This window comes from Crocodylus siamensis, chromosome 1 (genome assembly GCF_052110815.1).
Source record: "Crocodylus siamensis isolate JL-2025a chromosome 1, ASM5211081v1, whole genome shotgun sequence".
NCBI classification, from domain to species: domain Eukaryota; kingdom Metazoa; phylum Chordata; order Crocodylia; family Crocodylidae; genus Crocodylus; species Crocodylus siamensis.
In genome coordinates this window covers 242,060,094-242,075,509 of record NC_143395.1, presented here as the reverse complement: position 1 = coordinate 242,075,509, position 15,416 = coordinate 242,060,094, and the positions used below count along the sequence as shown (strand labels likewise).

The 15,416-nt window shown below is 43.8% G+C and overlaps 1 pseudogene; it reads right to left on the bottom strand.

The window, feature by feature from the left end:
• Positions 1-224: 224 nt before the first annotated feature.
• LOC149874318 (uncharacterized) overlaps positions 225-15,416 on the bottom strand; it is a 58,146-nt pseudogene continuing 42,954 nt past the window's right edge.

Here is a 15,416-nt window from a genome sequence, read left to right as displayed (position 1 = left end):
TACTGGTAGGACAGAAGAGAAAACTACCTGTGCCCCTATCTCCCTCAGCACGCCCCCCAGAGTGTGGTAGTCCATCATAAGGTGATCAGGGCTTCTCCTGGGCACATCATTAGTACCTACATGGATTAGGAGCATGGGGTAGTAATTGGTGGGCTGGATCATGGCCTGGATCATCCCCATCACATCCTGAATCTTTGCTCCGGGCAGGCAGTAGACCTCGCATGTCAGATGGGATCCTCTGTACCTCTCTGGATGGACTCGCCTATGACGATCAATCAACGTTTCCTCCTCCAGGCCTGCTTAGCTCCTTCGGCCTGTTCAGAATGTGGAGAGTGTGAAGTTTCCTCCTCTTCGGAGGTTTCCTCCTCCCCTTCCTTCTCCTGCAGCTTTGCCAGGGCCTTGTACCTGTTCTTCAGCTAACTGGAGGAACGGGTACTGCTTTGCTGTGAGCAGCCCTGGTTCTGGATGTGACCGTCTGCCACTCTGCAGTGGAGGGCACTTCCCTGGGTGCTTCTTCCTTTGGTGCATGGCCCTGCAGGGAAAGGAAATAACCATCAATTTCATCCTCCACCTCCCTGATTCCCCTCAGCCTGCTAACCTCCTCCTGGAGCTCCCCCACCTGCACCTCCAGGGCCCTAAGACGGGCACCTGCAGGATAGGTGTGGGGATCCTAAATCCCTGCCCCCCTGGCCCCCATGGGTCAGGGGGACGCCAGCTCCCCCATGAGCTGTCTGGGTGGAGGCTTCAAACAAGCCCTGGGTAGGCAGTGCCCCCCAGGCAGGGGCCTTAGTGGCACTCCACATTGATACCATTATATAAGTTGCTGTTTATTTATATTTTGGTGTGGTGCCTTTGTCCTACCCTTACAGGAGTCTTCCACCTGGCCCTTCCTGCCCGCCCGCCGGTGCACTTTTACAGAGCGCGCCTGTTTGCGCTCTCAGTTTGTGTGGTGTGGCTCCCTACCAGCTCAGCTAAAAGGGATCCGGGGGGCTTTCCTTCCGGATCAGCTGTGCCGGCTCCCTCTGCCCCACTTACCTTTGGGGGATCAGTTGTTTTGTTCTAGTATTTTCAGTTATTCTTGAAAGTGTTATTCTAATGTTACTCCAGTATCAGTGGTTCCCTAACTGGTTCTCATTTAACATATTTCCCACTTTTACTTCTTCACTTTCAGGTAGACTCCCCTTGTAACTACTCCTGGCATCCACTGGCAAGCTGTGCACATTCTAATATCAGTTTAAATGGGAAGATGCATTGAATAGAAATTCTCCTTTGGAATGTTTTGTTGTTGTTCCTGTCCATACCTAAACTATCTCCCATCTACAGTTACATTCTTTATTCTTATTTAAGGTGGTCAGGAGATAGAAAATTAATTCTATAACAGAGGTTTGACAAGATGCCAAGATACAGCTAGCACTGCTCTTATTCAGCATCAGGATGTTATAACATCATGTGAAAATGATATAACATCCATTTAGACATTTTTATTTTTAACTGTTACCACTCAGATTTTCCTATGAAATAGTCCCAATCTTCTAAAATTGCATTAGCTTGACAGCATCAAGTAAGCCATGTTCCCTCATGTCATTGCATTTATGTACATATTGCATAGATATATTGTTTCACTTACCACCTAACAATACAGAACTAGAAGAGGAACTAAGCCCAGATCCCTGCAATCACAGGCAACCACACAATAGATGTTAAGTCCAAAAGACATCTTTTAAACACCTATTACAGCACATACCTCCAAAGTCACAAAGCAGCTCCTAATTTCCTATAACAAGCATAAATTTCCTTTGAAGCTAAATCTGGAGATTGGTTTCAACAAGCATAGGAGCAAGATGCCTATGTCAGGACCTTAGAGATTGCCTAATACCACTGATAGTACTGACGTACCTTGACCACTCCTCCCTCTCTAGCTGTAGACAAATCTTGGATACTTCAGTAGAAGACCAAAAAAAATGTCACAGAAGCCAAGGTACATATTTAAGAGGGAGGAAAACAATCTTGGCCACTATAAGCAACCAGGAAAAGCCCTGAAGAATGGAATTATATATAATATAATTACATGCAATAAAATACAGTACTATTTCCATATCCTTTCTGTTTCAAAGGTACATATTTGAATTTCCCTTTCAATATCCCCAGTCACCCATCTGTCATGTCTCATACAAACTACAACAGGCTCCTCCTCTTCAATTCTCTTGGCTCACTAATCAGCCTTCTCGTTAGTATCCCTAACTTTTGTCCCTTACTGAATAAGTACTTTCCAATTAGCCTTGTGTTTTTTACTTGTTATCCACAAAGCACATTACTGCATCCCATACTAGCAGGACATTTCTAGTCCCTATTTTTATTGACTTCAGACATGCCTTTCCTATTTCCCTTAGGATTGCAGCCCTTGCTTCTGAATTACCTTCAAATGATGAAGCCTACAACGAATCAGACACTGAATATTTTATATATTTGTTACAGATTTTTTTTCTTACTGTTATCATCTTAGAGTCCATCTGGGGGACAGATTTGACACAAAACCTCAGGTCAAATATGAACATTCCTGAACCTTGAAAAAATACAAATTTGCATTCACACTCATTTCTAATGTCCTAGAGCCTTGACATCCCAAGTGTCCTACACAAGGAGATTAACTAAAAAAGAAAGAAAGAAATGAATGAATCTGTTTTTCATTTATAGATCAGGAAATAGCATGCAACAAAGTTGGAATGTTAAGGTTTTGAGATTCTCTCTCTACAATGGACAAAGCTAAAAGTTTGGAAACTTGGATATTGATCCAAGCTTTTGTTCAAAGTTACATCTCTTTAAAATTATGTTCTCCCTGAATTCCAGCAAAAATCCCCTTTTCTTCAGCTGCGATTAGGCTGGAGTATCACCAGGAGGACACAGCAAGGCAAAGAAATTGACCACTTGCCTCTTTGAGGCACTACTATATTACAGTTCTCACAGAAACTACATTCACATATTGTACTCAGTGTCTTAACCAAAGCAAGCTCATAATCGAATATTGAATTGGACTATTAAATTAATCCACTGATAACTTCCACTGTATTTTCTCATTACAAACCATGTCTGATTATAATAATATTTACCCATCAGAGAAATGCTGAATAAAATAGATAATATTTAACCAATTGAAGTAAAATGAAAAAAATATTAGTTATTTTTCTGATTGATGTCCTTTTCTAATTGGCAATTTGTTCTCAAAAACAAAATCAACTCTTTCTAAGAAAAAATTAAAAGAACCAAAAAGTCTTTATAAAAACATAAGAGGAATGTGGATAACCTGGAAAGGTTTTAGAGGAGTTTCACCCATCTGGTTTAAAGCCTACAGAAAAAACCCTATGAGGACCAATTGAGGGATCTGAATCTCTTCAGCCTCTGCAAGAGAAGGCTGAGAGGTGATCTTGTGTTCATCTACAAACTCATATGGGGTGGGGGGGAAGACAGCAGGAAAAAGGGAATACTCTGTTTACGAAGGGCACCCATCAGGGTAACTAGAAACAATAGCCACAAACTTAAGGAGAGCAAATTTAGCTTGGGCATCAGGAAAAAAATCCTTTACAGTGAGGATTGCCAAAATATGGACTATGCTTCCAAGGGAGGTGGTGCTATCCCCTTTCTTGGAGGTATTTAAGAGGAGCTAGGACAGACACACTTTCCTGCCTAGGGCAGGGGGGCAGACTCAATGATCTAATAGGTCCCTTCCGACCCTAAAATCTATGAAATCTATAAAAAGGTTCCATGCATTTTTTTAATCAATTTCCTTCCCAAAGCCTTTTAATAAAGACACTTTGAATTTTTTAAAGATTTTTTTCCATTTTTCACAAATGATTACCCAGAATTGTAAAATATGTGCTTACTCGTATGACTTCTGATTGGGTAAGGATTCTGGGAGAAATATTGCCACAAAAATATTTATCTCCTAAAAACCATCTCCAACTGTTGGGTCCATATTGTAGAAGTTAATGGAAGGGGCTTGCATCTATCTTCATTTGACAGAAGGGGCTTCACTCTTTGTTTGATTGAAGAAAAGAGAGGAAAGATGGAAAGAAAAAGATGACTAGATTATCTTCACATAATGCAGTATTATTATTTGAAAGTCTTGTTATTCCAACAAAGCTCACTTTAGCTTATTTTCCGTTTTTCCAGAACAGGACGGCTAAGTCCAGAGAGATGACATAGATACAGGAGGTCCCTATGCATTTCCAGCACTTCAAGTGACGTGGCTTTTCTGAGATGATTAATGGCAGATTTGATTCTCAAAGGTAATTATAGGTTTTGACAAGAAGTTTGAGACTTTGGGGATGAAAGTGACTGTGAAGTTTGAGACTTTGGGGATGAAAGGTTCAGTAAGGAAGGCAACCCCTGACAGGCACAACATGCTCATTATGGAAATTCTGCAAGAAAACAAAGATCTGAAAAATAAGCTAGATATAGGAGAAAATATTTTATTAACTCCATTGCTGTAGATGGCAGCTGCACCCTCATTGTTGTTCAAGGGCTAATATCATATGTACCTCACTAACTACATCCCCTTTGAGGTGCCTTGATCTTTCTCTCACCGTCTCCTCCCTTTCTCTTCTTTAGAGATAAGGCTGGAAGGGAAGAAAAATCAGATAATTTATTTTTCATGGTACTGTTTATGACATTCTGATCAGAAACTTTCACCCAAAATGCACTTGGTTACATTCACTGCTCTCATATTATATTGTTTCATGTTTCAGTATTGTTATGAATAAAGAAAAATGTTAAACTGGAATATGCACCTCAATACTTATGTGGCTATACATTGTGAGAAAAGATGCCTTATTAAGGAGGGCTTTCTCCAGGGAAGGTCAGTAAGGCAAGGATAAGAATCTAATATTTTAGGAGTTATGAACTTGGATAATTTATTTTTACTGTGTATTTGTCTTTCTCTGACCCTTCAGATTTGGGCACTTAGTGTCAGTTCACAGAGCATATAGTGATTATATACAGTAGTGCCACAATCAGAATAAAAATTGGTGCAAAAGAAACAATCATTTGCACCAATGAGGAGCTCAGAGAAAAGACAAGCATTTGCAAAAGACCATGTTTTTGGATCTGGTACGAAGCAGAGGCCCGTACAAAAAATGGTCAGACTAAACTGAACAACGTAGGCAGGGATTTAGGGATGCCACATCCCAAGAAAAAAAAACAGAACATGATGGAGAACCTAATGATCTGTACTGCATTGTGTGATGGGCCTTCAGGATCTCTACATTTGGGGAAGGAAAGAGGGGAAGGAAAAAGATCTACTCATGTCTCATGATTCACTAGAACTCAGATTCATTAAAACTCTCCAGCTGCCTTGTGCTGTTTTGACAATAGGATAATGTGACACTGAAAGCTCATCACTGCAAGCTAAGAATCTGCTTATGGGGAAATTCAGCTTTGCTCATAGAACCAGCTCAAAGGCTGTGCACCATTTAATTCCTATTTAATTTCTGGTTTGCATGCGATTTTAGTACCAGCTTTCTCTTGTCCCTTTACATAGGGATGAATTTCACTTTCAGGAAATCATGGAATGCTAACAGACAAAACTAAAGACTACCAGTAAAAGCTTTTCCTGTCTTCATTGGTGCCAGTGGGAGTAAGAACTTGACTGAAGCAGGGTTGAATCCTTTTGGTAGTTTCAAAAATAATGTGCACATAGCAAGGGACAAGATTATATGCTTCTGCCCATCAGGATCCACAAGCCAAGTTTTCTCATCTCTCACCTGAAAAATCTGATCCATTAGTTTGGGCTTTGACTAAAACATTGGAGGAAGAGGAGCATTGCAGTGCTTATGTTATTTTGTGGCAATAGCCCCAAGTCTCTAATTCCACATTCATTCCAAAATGCTGAGAAACCTACACTAACAGAACATGCTTTTTACAGGTCATATATTCATGGAACAAGCAATCAAAGTACACAGGCAAGCAGGTTTAAAGTTGGCACAAAGTCTATTTCCAAAAGGCTAAACTGTTGAAGGTGCATTCGAGGTGTGTGAACATTGCAAAAAATTATGACCAAACATGCACACACACAAGAATTTGCAAAAAATAAATAAATAAATATTTTAAAAAACAAACAATTTTTTATCCAAAAATAATCATCAAGAGATGATTATATATTATCATCCAGTCAGGGAATTAAAGTACCATATGATTAATCAGACCAATCATAAACAAACAAGACCTCATCCAAAGGCACTCATTGATATAAATGGCATTAGATCACCAAGTTCAGTTTTCACATATGCCCTGCCAACATAGAGTAAAAATTTTAAAGGACACCAAATAGAATTAAAATAATATCTATATCTGATGAAGAAGATATCTATTTTAACTGTTCCAGCAGTACAAGAGGTTAAATTGACACACATTGAAAATTATTTTCATATTTCTATCAGCTCAAAACAGCAACATAATTAAAATAAACGTGTTGAATTACAGAATAAAAATAAAGATTATTTTCAAATCTTTCTCCAAATTCAAGCAAGATGATTCCCTTCCTCACTCAAAAATTATTATTAAACACTTAGAAAAATCACTGTTGCATGAACAATATATCCAACTGGTAGACAAAAATACATTATTTATTGCTTCAAGTTATTGATGAGCTTTCATAGCACCTTGTGAATCCGCTTTGCTCTGCCACTTGTGAGATATAAGATCATCAGTAACCCATAATAAATAATGTATCCATAGTCAGTCCATTGGATAGCTACCCTTATTTATCTAGATATATGCACATGCATATGCACTTTTCCGAAGGAGAAATGGTCAGCACATTAAACAAAGCCATATTGATTTGCAGAGGTTTCAAGATTACAGGTATGCGGGGGTGGGGGGAATTGAGAGCTAATTAATATATCTTTCCTACATTTTTGCCCCAGTGCAAGACTGAATTGTTTGAATAAATTACAAATACATACTTTTATAACAGGATCAGTTGAAACTATTTTACCATTATGTATTGTACATGCAATACATTTTAGTTTCTTTTGTACTGAATGTAAATAAAAATCATAATGAAAATCCTGGTTCACCATTCTTCACGTAAACAAAAAGGACAACAGTAAAAAAAAAATGGAACTGGTGTGACTATTTGCGGATGAGCTTTGTGTAGCAAACAGAGGTAAAGGTAATGGAAAAGAGTGGAAAAGATTGAAAGAGAAGAAAGTTTAACATTTAAGTTGTTCCTATAAAAACAGTAATTGTATCATAGTGAATGGTCAAGAAAATATCAGGAACACCCTGGCCTGCTGTGGATCATTTCAAACAGTGGATTCCATGACAACAGTAATATGATACACTTGTATATTTATTAGATGTGGTTCATATTCAAATTCCATCTCAGAAAGATATGTGAAGATTTAATAAGACAAAGAAATTACCTTTTGGTAATTTCTGATAACAAGTTAAAGTTGAGGTTTGGGATTTTTGTTATTGTTCCTGTTGCCCTAAATGGTTAATTACATCACTTGAAATTACATTTTGAATTTCTATTCAGCAGGATTATGGAAATGACAAACAGCTGACATTACAAATGCCTATATTTTATTCCCTAGGAGTTAGTTTGCCCATTGTTAAAATGATGTCATTTGAGGCGGGTATATAGCAACCATATAATAGTATACCACATCTCAGATCATGAAGCTCACCCTTTTAGGGAAGTGCTGGAGAGATATTTAGAACAGAATAGTTTACTATTGGAAAAAAATGGTTTCAGAAGTTGGCACAGGAGAGTTAGCTGTTGGGCAGTTGGCGTGGGACTTTACAGTGCCTTAATATTTTACACATTATGTTCCAGATAGAACATTTCACTGTATCCTAATATGTATTTTTCCATATGCCCTGAGCCAGGTTAGTGCATGGAAGTCACCATATATGATCTTGGGTTTGCCCTGGCTCCACTAGTTCTACACCTAGAATGGCTTATTTCTTTTTAGAGAGACCTGCTCAACAGTGCTGCCTGGGGTGACAGTGGCAGGAGGGGAATCACAGCAATCCCTTGGCTCACTAATCGGTATATGATGACAATAGCTGATCTCCCTGCCATTAATGCAATCTACAAGAGGAGCAGATCACACAAAAAAGGCATTTAAAAAAAGTCTAAAGCCTTCATTCAACAATATCACGTGTCACCCTTAAAGGCCATAGCCTCAAATAAGAGTTCCGGGCCTGTACCTAGGTCCAATAAAACTGTTACTTAAAGGTTCAGGTTCTATAATAAAGTGAAAATCAGAGACCCAAATGTGCTGACTAAAATATAGTTGAACAACAACTTCTCTTCATTTTTGTTATAGGCATTGTGTTCAATGAGCCCAACCCCTTACAGCAGCAACTTAGCTAAACGGAACCTTCAGAGACATTTTTTTAAGAATAAAACTAACTTATTCAGCTCCCAAAAAATCCTGTTCCACTCATTTTTAGATATGACATCTACTGTCAGGCCCCAAATTTTTCCAGTGGAAAACAGCAGCCAACAGGTAAGTTTGTAATATCACACTGAGACTGCAAGAACCTCACCCCAACCAACTCCATCTATCTTATCTCCTGCCAGACAACACTTGCAATTTGTTTACAGTCAACTGCAAAGAGATACATAAACTTGCCTGCATGAAGATGTTGAATTTATGCAGACAATTGACAAATGAGCTTGGAATAAGAATGAATACAAGAATGGCCTACAGTGTGCCATTATATCATGACATAAATATATGACATCTACCCCCAACTGATGCCCAAGGCAAATGTTACCACATGCTACCACCACTGGAGTCATTTCTCATATCTTGCAGTTTTCCCTTCATCTCTCATTCTATAGCAATAATATATAAAAGGTATCTATTAGAACGAACACATTTTTACTACACCATGTGCATTTTAATGCAGCAATTCGACTGTTCTAAATACCTAGATAATAACATCATATATTTTCATGAATCCATGATGACAACCTTACACACCAATATATCTACATATATGTATATAAAAAAAGCATGCACATATATTTGTCAGGAACACTCTACAAGAAATATGTCTCTAACATGCATCTATATCACTATTCTTTTCTCATACTGTGCAGCGGGTTCACAGTCATATAACACTATAACAATCTAGGATGGATCCAGAGGCGGTGCAGTGGTGTGGCTGCACCCCCCTCCCCTCTACCCTTCCAAACATGCTACTGGAGAAGCAGGTCACAGACTTAAGTCTTACCTCAAAGAAGGGACCTCTTTTCTCTTCCATGCTCAAATGCACATCCCCTCCCCTCTGATTCCCCCCACTCTTGGCTGTCTCAGGGAGAACACCCAGCGAGTGGGGGGCTGCAGCTGGGCTACACAGGGACTGTGCTTGGCATAGGATTGCAGTAGTGGGCAGGTGCAGCCCCCGTCACTGCTTTCTCCTAGGTGCTCCCTGCTAGCCCAGGAGCACACATGGGGAGAGGTAATGCACTGCCTGGCTATTGCTGCAGTCTCCAGTGAGTGCAGCCCCTGAGCATTCTGCTGAGGCAGGCAGGAGCTCCTCTCACTCCAAGATAGCACCTGGCAGCAGCAAACAGGAGTGCAGGGGCTGGGGACAAGTGGGAGAGGAGGAGACAGAGAGGAAAGAAAAAGAGAGGGGTGTAATGTTTTCTTTCCTTGACATTTAAGTCTTCTCTTGCCACTCCTGGAGCATTGTCTGTCAGCCCAGGTTGGGAGGAGCAGAGAGAGGAGGTCGGAAGCAGGGGATGCAGCCACCCCTACAGCACAAGTTGCTGCAACCACACCCCAGTTTGTAAAATCCTGAATCTGTTTCTCATCATGTAACACGAAGTCCACAGGACACAAAAAACATGGACAGGGTATACTTTACAGTCATATCTGCATAGACTTCCATTAGTTTCAAAGAACCACAGTCCCCTTTTTGGAGAAAGGTAATGAAGAACTTACACATGACTTAAATTCCTTCTAAATCCTCAAAATAGGGCATCATTTACCATATTTACTTTCATATAAGACAAGCCTGAACATAAGTCAACCCCAATAACTAGACTACACATATGGAAAAATTATGAAGTTCTTATTATTTTCCATGTATAGAATCTATTTATTGCAGATTTGCCTTAAATTTCTCCCCCTCCTACTTCTTTTGGGTTTTTGGGGGGATGTGTATATATATATATATAGAGAGAGAGAGAGAGAGAGAGAGAGAATTTAAGTCATATGTGCGTGTGTAAGAGATTTATAATTTTCCATATATGTAGTCTAATTATTGGGGGTTGTCTTATATTCATAGATTTCATAGACATTAGGGCTGGAAGGGACCTCAGGAGATCATCGAGTCCAGCCCCCTGCCCAAAGGCCAGGAAGTCAGCTGGGGTCATAGGATCCCAGCAAGATAAGCATCCAATTTACTCTTGAAGGTGTTCATTGTAGGTGCTTGAACCACCTCCAATGGCAGACTGTTCCAGACCTTGGGGGCTCAGACAGTAAAGAAATTCTTCCTTATGTCCAGCCTGAAACGCTCTTGCAGGAGTTTGTGACCGTTCGACCTCGTCATCCCTTGGGGCGCTCTGGTGAACAGATGTTCCCCCAGATCCTGGTGCTCACCCCTGATAAACTTATAGGTGGCCATCAGATCACCCCTGAGCCTACGCTTTTCCAGGCTAAAGAGTCCCGTGGCTCTCAGCCTGTCATCGTAAGATCTGTTTTCCTGACCTCTGATCATGCGCGTGGCTCTCCTCTGGACTCTCTCAAGCTTCTCCACATCCTTTTTGAATTGTGGAGCCCAAAACTGGACGCAGTACTCCAGCTGCGGCCTCACCAAGGCCGAGTACAAGGGGAGAATGACGTCCCGGGGTTTGCTCGAGAAGCATCTATGGATGCACGCCAGCATTTTGGCCGCTTTACTAGCCGCAGCATCGCATTGCAGGCTCATGTTCATCTTGTGGTCATTGATGACCCCCAAGTCTTTTTCTTCTGTAGTGCTAACCAACGTAGCACTGCCGAGCCTATAAGGGTGCTGCAGGTTTTTCCTCCCAAGGTGGAGAACCTTGCATTTTTCGGTGTTAAACACCATCAGGTTCTCGTCTGCCCATTTGCTGAGCTTGTCCAGGTCAGCCTGGATCACCCGCCTATCTTCTGGCGTGGATGCTTTGCCCCAAAGTTTGGTGTCATCGGCGAACTTGGCCAGTCCACTCCTAACTCCAATGTCCACATCATTAATGAAGATGTTGAACAGTATGGGTCCCAGGACAGAGCCTTGAGGGACCCCACTGGTCACAGGGCACCACGATGAGTGACTGCCATCAAACACAACCCTCTGGGTCCGACCATGAAGCCAATTTCCCAGCCAGCGGATCGTGGTGGAGCCAAGGCCACAACTGGGCAGTTTGGCCAAGAGGTGATCATGGGATACCAGATCAAAGGCTTTTTTGAAGTCAAGATATATGACATCAATCTCTTCTCCCTTGTCCAGGTGATAGGTCACCTGGTCATAGAAGGAAATGAGATTGGTCAAACAAGACCTACCCGCAACAAACCCGTGCTGGCTGTCCCTTAGAATGTTAGCCTGGGCCAGTCCCTCAAGGATGGCCTCCTTAATAAACTTTTCTAAGATCTTCCCCAGGATAGAAGTCAGGCTAATGGGCCTGTAGTTAGCCGGATCCACTCTCCTCCCTTTCTTGAAGATCGGCACCACATTGGCCTTCTTCCAGTCTTCAGAGCGCCAGGAGTTTTCAAAGACCCGTGACAGGGGCTGGACTATGACGCCCGCCAGCTCCTTGAGTACCCTGGGGTGCAGGTTGTCAGGGCCAGCTGACTTGAAGGTATCCAGCTTCTCAAGGTGTTCCTTCACGAGGTCAGCATTGATGGAGGGTAGGGGATCCCCCTCACCCAGATTTCCCTGTCCCATAGCAGGCATGGGCATCCCGTGTGACTGATGAAAGACTGACGCAAATACCTATTTAATAGGTTGGCTTTTTCCTGGGCGTCACTTGTCAGTTGCCCCATCTGGTTTAGCAGGGGTCCAACATTGCCCTTGCTTTTCCTCTGGCTCCCCACATACCTGAAAAAGGACTTTTTGTTGTCCTTGATGCCTGAAGCTAGTTGGAGTTCAGTTGCAGCCTTGGCTTTCCTGGTTTGGTCCCTGCAGGACCGGACCAGCGTGGAGTAATCCTCCTTGGAGGTGAATCCCGTCCTCCATCCTTTGTAGACTTTCCTTTTTAGCCACAGTAGGTCCGCTAGGTCTCTGGAGAGCCAGGGGGGCTGCTGTGCCTTCTTGCTGCCTTTCTTCCGTGTTGGAATAGATTTAGCTTGTGCACTGAGGATCGCTTCCTTGAGAAGCAACCACTCTTCTTGAACTCCCATCTCCCTGGGGTCATGGTCCCTGAGGGCCTGACCGACTAGCCTCTTGAGCTTGTCAAAGTCGGCTTTTCTGGAGTCAAGGACTTCTGTGTTGCTGACTGACTTGCCAGCTTTACAGCGGATGGTGAAGGTGATCAGCTCGTGGTCGCTGTCACCTAACTTCCCATCGATCACTAGGTCACCGATTAGGTCATCCCCCAAGGTTGTGTGTGCCTGTGTGTATACATAGATATAGTTTCATAGTTTCTAGGGTCAGAAGGGACCTGAGTAGATCATCTAATTCAACCCCCCACCATGGCAGGAAAGATTACTGGGGTCAAATGACCCCAGCAAGGTGATTGTCTAGCCTTGTCTTAAAGACCCCCAGGGTAGGAGCCAGCACCACTTCACTTGGAAGTTGGTTCCAGATCCTAGCCGCCCTGACAGTGAAGTAGCGCCTCCTGATGTCTAGTCTGAATCTACCCTCTGCCAGCTTGTGACCCTTATTCCTGTCACTCCTGGCAGTGCTAGGGGGAACAGGGACTCCCCCAATGCCTGCTGGTCCCCTCTGACTAGTTTTTAAATGGCCACTAGATCTCCCCTCAGCTGAACAGGTTCAGCTCCCATAGTCTCCACTCATAGGGCCTGCCCTGCTGCCCCCGATCATGTGAGTGGCCTTCCTCTGGACCCTCCCCATGTTGTCCACATCCCTCTTGAAGTGCGGTGCCCAGAACTGGACACAGTACTCCAGCTGCAGCCTGACCAGTGCTGAATAGAGGGGGAGTATTACCTCCCTGGACCTGCTCAAGATGCAACTGTGGATGCATGACAAGGTACAGTTGGCCTTCCTGACTGCCTCCCCACACTGCTGGCCCATGTTCATCTTGGAGTCAATGATGACTCCAAGATCCTTTTCCACCTCTGTACTGATAAGAAGGGAGTTCCCCGTCCTGTAGGTATGGTGCCAGCTGTTCCTCTCCAGGTGCATCACTTTGCACTTGTTGGTGTTGAATCTCATCCTATTTTCATCCGCCCACCCTTGTAACCTCTCTAGGTCCGATTGGAGCCTGTTCCTCCCTTCTAGCATGCCCACATCCCCCCACATCGTAGTGTCATCAGCAAATTTGAACAGGGTGCTTTTTACCCCCTCGTCCAAGTCACTGATGAAGATGTTGAACAGTGTGGGCCCAAGGACTGAGCCCTGTGGAACCCCACTGCCCACATTCCTCCAGGTTGAAAATGACCCATCCACCACCACTCTCTGGGTGCAGCCCTCCAGCCAGTTGGCGACCCAATTGACTGTGTGGGTGTCGACACCACAGTCCCCCAGTTTTTTAATGAAAACAGGGTTAGAGACAGTGTCAAAGACCTTCCAAAAGTCCAGAAAGACTATGTCCACTGCTACCCCTGCATCTAATAATTTGGTGATCTGATCATAGAAGACCACCAGGTTGGTCTGACAGGACCTGCTGCTAATGAACCCATGTTGGTTACCCCTAAGCATGACCTTCCCTGCTGGCCCCTTGTGGATATGTGCCAGAATAATTTTCTCAAACAGCTTGCCTAGGATCAAGGTAAGACTAACTGGCCTATAGTCCTCCTTCTTCCCCTTTTTGAAGATGGAAACCACATTGGCCCTCTTCCAGTCCTCTGACATCACAACAGAGTACCATGAGTGCTCATAAAGCCGTGCCAGGGGTCCTGCAATGACCTCAGCCAATTCCTTTAGTACACTAGGGTGGAGATCGTCTGGACCGGCTGACTTGAATACGCCCAGTCCCTCCAGAAGTTTCCTAACTAGTTCCTCACTAACCCTTGGCCTAGGTGTGCCTCCCCTGGGGCCTGACGGGGGCCCAGGAGGGGGGTGACTGTTCCGGTCCCTGCTTAGGAAAATGGAGGCAAAGAAATCGTTAAACATGTTGGCTTTGTTGCCTGGTGCGACGACCAAATTTCCTAACGTGTCCTGCAGGGGCCCCACATTACCCGGAACCTTCTTTTTACCCCCTATGTATTTAAAGAAGGACTTCTTATTGTTCTCAGTCTGGGAAGCTAGTCCCAGTTCCATCTCTGCCTTGGCCTTCCTGACTGCCCCCCTACATCCCCGAGCAACTGCAGTATAGTCATCCCTGGTGATTTCCCCTTCTTTCCATTGGGTGTACACCTCCCTTTTAGCTAGGAGTATACACACACACACACACACACACACACACACACACACACACACACACACACACATATATATATATACACACACACATGTCCTCGGTGCTCTTCTCCTATAAAAAGGGGAGGTGTGTCGCAGAGCATGCAGGTGCCCTGCTCCTTAGAGTGGAAACAGCTAGGGAGAGAGCCCTAGCAGTGAGTGGGGAGATCAGCTGCTGGTTACCAGGGCAGCCAGAAAAGTAATGAAGAAGCACAGGTGTAGGTTGCTGGGGCAACCACTGTGAGTCAGCTGACCGGAAAGGGGCAAGGCCTGGCCTATATATAAACCCCAAGGCTGAAGCCAGGTAAGGGGAGTTCCTTGCCAGCAGCCATAAGGGTAGGAACTCTGTTGGAGTGAAGAAAAGGAAGAGGCTTGAATGACTGAACAATGCAATACTGGTGAGAGATGGAGAAGCCCTGGAGTGGTTCAAATTTTGTTATAGCCAGATGGCGTAGGTTTATGTTATAGCCAAGGGGTTGATTCTTCTGTTTACTGTTTACAACCGGTGGCTTGGGTGAGGCTATTAGGGGTTGGAGGAGGCCTCATAGGGGACCCACGATTGCATGGAGACCCTGGTGCCAGAGAGGGTGCAGCATTTTGGGGTGCGCAGACCCCGGCCCTAGAGCAAAGGGGCCAGGCATGGCTACAGCCATCTGAGCCCATCTGCAGGGTTTGAGACCCTGAGGAGGAGAGTTGAGGCCAGGCATAGCTATGGCCACCTGAGCGTGAGCAGTCCCCAGAGCAAGGTGGGGGGCAGCATGAGCAGGCCCCAGAGCAAGGCGGGGGGCAGCAATTGAAGAGCACCTGTGGGGCATGGTTCCATGACAAGGCTGCGTAGCGCCTGAGAGGGCACAGAGAGC